This window comes from Gracilinanus agilis, unplaced genomic scaffold, assembly GCF_016433145.1.
Source record: "Gracilinanus agilis isolate LMUSP501 unplaced genomic scaffold, AgileGrace unplaced_scaffold199, whole genome shotgun sequence".
NCBI lineage: Eukaryota > Metazoa > Chordata > Mammalia > Didelphimorphia > Didelphidae > Gracilinanus > Gracilinanus agilis.
Genome location: NW_025351248.1, coordinates 37,275 through 43,240, shown reverse-complemented (window position 1 = coordinate 43,240; position 5,966 = coordinate 37,275). Strand labels below are relative to the sequence as shown.

The 5,966-nt window shown below is 40.8% G+C and overlaps 1 pseudogene; it reads left to right on the top strand.

Annotated features, from left to right (window-relative positions):
- The first annotated feature begins 1,112 nt into the window (after positions 1–1,112).
- LOC123254329 lies at positions 1,113–1,747 on the top strand (annotated as a pseudogene).
- Positions 1,748–5,966: the final 4,219 nt, after the last annotated feature.

Below are 5,966 nucleotides of genomic sequence, written 5' to 3'. Positions count from 1 at the left end.
GAGAGAGAGAGAGACAGAGACAGAGAGAGAGAGAGAGAGAGAGAGAGAGAGAGAGAGAGAGAGAGAGAGAGAGACTTTTGTTGGTTATGGCAATGTGATTATGAGCTATTCATTTAAGCTCTCCCTTTTCTAGACAAACCCTTGAATCAGAAGAGTGAATCTTCTTCTCTGGGAGTTCCCCATACTAACTAAATCTCAGGGCCAGACTTTAGTTCCTATCTGTGAGGGCAACTTACTCTACTCATTTATTTGGACTTATGGAATTTGTGGCACTTAAGTGGTATAATGAATAGATCTAGAGTTAGGAAGCCTCCTCTCCCTGAGTTCAAATTTGGCCTCAGACACTTCCCAGCTGTGTGACTCTGGGCAAGTAACTTAACCCTGTTTGCCTTCGTTTCTTTTTTTTTTTTAAAACCCTTAACTTCTGTGTATTGGCTCATAGGTGAAGAGTGGTAAGGGTGGGCAGTGGAGTCAAGTGACTTGCCCAGGGTCACACAGCTGGGAAGTGTCTGAGGCCAAATTTGAACCTAGGACCTCCCCTCTCTAGGCCTGGCTCTCAATCCACTGAGCTACTCAGCTGCCCCTTTGCCTTAGTTTCTAATCTGTAAAATGAGCTGGAGAAGAAAATGGCAAACCACTCCAGTATCTTTGACAAGAAAACCCCAAACGGGGTCATGAAAAGTTGAACATCAGTGGAAAAGAATGTGAAATTTGGAGATAACCAGGTAGTCATTAATCACATTTTTTAAGATTGAGATTACATGAATCTTCTACAAATGTATAAACTTAGACCCTCTTTCTCTAAACACTCTCACGCACTTCCAGAGAACTAAAGTCTTGAGAAGAAATGAACTCAAGAAGATTCTAGCCTATAGACTTTAAGTGATTACCTTTTTCAGTCCCTTAATTTAGTGCCAGCATCTACTCACCTCTAGGTTACCATTCATTCTTTTGGAAAACTGATTGGGACTAGCATAGTGAAGAATCTCTTGTTCTACCCCAGAAACCTTCCAAGTTGCGTGGGAAAATACAATTCATCACTGTGCTGGGGAGCCCTGGCCATTGTCCTAAGGCACAACTAACTAAGTGCTGCCCAAAGGGTCATCCAGGTCATGGACTACAGTTTCAGTCACATCCCTGATGATGGTGGTACTTCTGTGCCTGCCCCCTGCTGTATGATTGAGAAGAAGTTGCAGCCCGTAGGGAAGAGGGAATAGAACCACACCAATCTGAATTACAGCCAGCAGCAATGAAATGGCTTGAACAATCTTCTTGTGCTACACTTCAAACCTCATCAGTTCTAGTGTAGGAGAAACCATTTGCTTCTTGATGCAACACAATCTGTTGGCAACTGCTAGCTACAGTAGAGTACTACTCTCGCCCTACAGGTGGTATGGAGAAGAATCTGATCAAATGTCTTGTACCTGGATATCCAAGTAAATTTATCCTAAAGGGGAAATATATGAGCCAAAATGGCATTAACAGGATTACAAACTTGCTTGTTCCCAATGACAGTTGCTGCAAATTTGAGTACTGTCTGGTGCTAATTCTAGGCCAGATGTTTCTGGAGCAAAATATAGAGGGGTTGAAGTAGACACTATCAAAGATGATTGTATAACTGGGGAAAGAAATCAATAAACCTGAGTCTGTGTATTAGTGAACACAGAAGAACAACCATCCAGTGCCAGGCCTAGCTCTAACAGAAAGCTCTATTGGAGATATGATTTTCCATTCATATAAGAACTAGGAATGAGAGAGAGAGAGATGACTGAGTAACTAGTTCTAACAGAGAGCTAGAGGAGAGGAGTGCTGGATTCTGAGCCCTTCTATTTATTATCTCATATATATATCTCCTCCCATTCTCCCCAACTCTCATAGTACCCTAGTCAAGATCAGCAAATATCCAGGACTGAGTAAAGATCTCTATGTGGCAGTTCACTGTACAGATCCCCAAGGCCAATAAACTCTGTCACCCTACCCCAAAAGAAAAACAATGATTTTTAACCTTGTCATCTTACCATATCAATATCCTTTTCTGAAAAATAAATTTATTTTAATCCTATACTCTGACACAGCAGAGAGATTTCAGCTGACCCATCCTGAGGATTCTAAGGCTATTTAAACAGTCTTCAGAAACAATAAACGAACCCCAAACAGATTAAAACAAAATAAAACTTCAATGTCTTGAAGTCAGAGGTAGGAAGAACAGGCTGATATTAGATGAAGAAAAAGAATTCATAACAAATCCATTCTTTAACAATATTACTATTTTCTCTGGCTAAAAATGCAAACAACTAGTGTGATTTTAGGTATTTCCCTGAATCTTGATGTATTTACCACACAAATTTGGGGCCCTGAACAAGCAACAGAGAGATTGGAAGAAACATTTCTCCCCCCTACCTGTGGAGAGCAGAACTTTACCAGCTCTTTTAGTTTTTTTGGTTAGAGCCAAGACCAAAATTTAAGTGTTAGTTGATATGGGTGGACTTTGCTGTGTAAGTCATATCTCTTAAATGGTGCAGGAAATTATTCAAAGAATTGGCCTCACAGGAGATAGATAAACCTTTTCCTTTTGGAGAAAATAGGAGTCAGAATAAATATTCTTTAGATCCAATCAGAAGCCTCAGTTAGTTGTAGGAGGTATAGATCATCTTTTTTTAGATATGTACCAAAGTTAGGTTAAGTTTTCATAAGAAGGTGGTACAAGCAGGCATATATATGTAATTTTGATGAATTGGAATTCGATGCTAATGGAAACTAGGTTTGGGTTGCACTCCCTCCTAAGGGATCATCTTCCAAAGGACCAAAAGACCCAAGAGTACTTCCTGAACAAAGACTGTCTTGAGAAACCTTTCCCAGTCACTTCAGGAAAGTGAGAAGGTAACCTACTGGACAAAGTCGTAGGAGGATAAGAATGACATGAAATAAACTCATTATCCCTTAAAAAGAGTTCAAAATGCACTTTTGCTGAAAACAGTGGACTAGTTGAGAATAAAGAGAATGAAAAACAAAAGTAGTTCTTGCATTGTAGACAGAGTTTATGTATATTTCAGAGTATGGTTCAAAGCCATCATAGGCTTATAACTTTTCAGGGAAGAGAGAAATTAGACTATTGACATGAGAAAATATATGCTAAAAAGTGAAGGATAAAGAAGTGCATATAATTTCATTGTTCTACCCCCTTAACTATTCCTCCCTTCTCCTTTCATCTCCTTAACTGCCTGACCCTTGGATGAAGCTAAGTAGAGGCCCATTAGCTGAGGGAACTATTCTGTGACATTACTGTGTACGCTTTTGCATTGCTTGAAAGAATATATTTTCCTTTTGGCTCTTTTCTCCACATTTCCAAGATGTTATGGATTCAGATTTGACTTAGTCATGTTAGCATTGCACACAATAATAACAACAATAACAAAGGCTTTTGGAGGGGGGATAATTGAAGACCAGCTATGTTCCAGACCAACCCAATGACTGCTATTCTATAATACAATAAAGAAATGACTTCTCCTGTCCAGGATGGGAACCTGTTCTCTCTCTCTGGGGAATCCCACAAGACAGAGATAAAAGAATAGGATTCTCTTTTCTGCTTATCCCTCACATTCTTTGCTTTTTTTCCTCTCTCAAAAGAATTATGGGACAAAGGACACTTTTAAATCAGAGTGGAGAGTAGGGAAACGAAGGCAAGGGGAGGGAAGAATTGAAAGAGATTTATGTGAGATTTTTAGAAACCACACTTGTGTCTCCAATCTGTCATCTTGACCTATTCTGGAAGAAAGGCCAAAAGGACAGGAATTAGGGAGTAGTAAAGGTAAGGGCAAAGGCTTAAGGATATACTTTTGAGCTTAAGAAGTAATAAGGAGAGTAAGAATGAGAATGAATACAGGAGAAGACTCATAAATGTGTTTGTTTATGTTTTCTTTTGGGAGGAGGTAAAGGGCTAAAAAAAGGTAGGCTGTGAATCTCCATATGTATTTTTGTAAGTCCAGTATGTATCTTTATATATCGGTATAGCTGTGCATCTTTGAATGTGCGTGCCTTTCTGTACCAATATATGCATGATAATGATGACTCTGTGTGTGTGTGTGTGTGTGTGTGTGTGCATTGGCACCCAGCTGCTGGAATGTCTCAACCACTGGCAGATCTTTAGAAACAGCAGGCACTCGTGAGACAGATGATGCAGGGGGAGTCTATCCATGATGGATTGCAATTTGGGGCAAAAACCATGGAACCCAGGCCTGAGAAGTAAAGGTTAGAGGGGCTTTTTTTTTTTAGTGGTGAAGGGAAGAGCTCTCTTTAGAGGAAAGAACCACTAATGAAGGAGTAAACCTAATGAAATTTCTGAAGCGTATTCAGACTACTGATAAAGAGTCCAGACTCCTGTTTCTGGTCATCCTGAATATAGAAGTTGAGAAATGCATCTTTCTAATGTATTCTCAGTATCATCTGCAGTTCTTCCACGCATCTCCCCTACTTTAGATTTTAAGTGGCTACTTTACCATTTATTTTCATTGCTACAGACTGCAATACCATATACAGTTAAGCTATATTATTTTCACCAGGAAGCTAACATCTTTGAAAAAGACGTTTGTATTTCTGTGCAACTGGGAATTTCAGCTTGCCCCCCAACCTTGATTTATGACTCTAAATCCCCCCAAAGTTTGATACCGAGGAACACTTTAAGTTCCTTCTTTTATTCCATAATCTTTCAATTCTCTGACTGCATATTGCTGGCTAAACGAACTGTTTTCCTCTGGGTTTCAGCCCTGGGCGAAGTTGACAACCAGTGAAAAGGAGTTGCAACTTTAAAAAAGATTTATTTTTACTCGCCATAAATCTCTTCCCGTTGTTCCTCTGCCCAACGAAGCATGATAAAGCCCTTTTCCATAAAGTATTCAGCATTAAGGCCACAAAGCTCGCCCAATCAGTAGCCATCTGCTTCTGCGATAACTGCTGCTCCCGAAGCAGGGAAAAGCAGCCAGGAGAGAAAGGGCACTACTGTTAGGGTTGCAGGACAAATGAAAAGCTCTGAATAGCGCTCGGACCCTTTAGCTTTCCTTGTGTATCTGTATCTATAGAGACAGGGAAAGAAAGGAAGCATTATATTGATACAACAATTGTAAAACAAAAAAAGGAAGAGGCGTCTGAAGGGCAATATAGCATGCATCAGAGGTCTCCAGATAAAAGGGGTGCTAGCAGATTTATAGAAACCTTTAATTGGTTTTCAATTGAAAGATAAAGAGGTTCAGTCAAAACCATAGACAGGGGCAAAGTGTTCTGTATTTGCAGTCTGGAGACTTGATCGATTTCACGGAGTCAAACAGTGGTAGGATCTTTCTGTCCGCCTTCGCCTGTGTGGCCAGTTACTGAAGCGGGTTGCGCCTTTTCCCTATGGAAGGGGAACAGGCTCGGACAGTAATAGGAATACTGATGCGAATCTTGCCCAGTTATTGGCTGGTAAACCTACCCATCAGATGGCGGGGACCTAGTTTGCTAACTAATCCAAGGAAGAAGAAATGGGGTGTGTGTGTGTGTGTGTGTGTGTGTGTGTGTGTGAGAGAGAGAGAGAGAGAGAGAGAGAGAGAGAGAGAGAGAGAGAGAGAGAGACAGAGAGAGAGACAGAGACAGAGAGACAGAGAGACAGAGAGAGAGAGACAGAGAGACAGAGAGAGAGAGAGACAGAGAGAGACACACACACAGAGAGACACACACAGAGACAGACAGACACAGAGACAGAGACAGAGACAGAGACAGAGAGAGACAGAGAGAGCTGACCGCTCTGTCCTACGCTGGACACTTAATTTACTGGGGACCCACTTGCCTCCCACTTGGTACTTAGTGCCCCAACTCATGCAAACATTCCTTAAACAACTCTGTCTCTTCGTTTGTTCAGAGAGCTAATTTATTGTCCCGAGCCTCCGTTATCTTTTTTCCGTCCCCTAATTAATAAAAATAAAAAGCAATGGCGC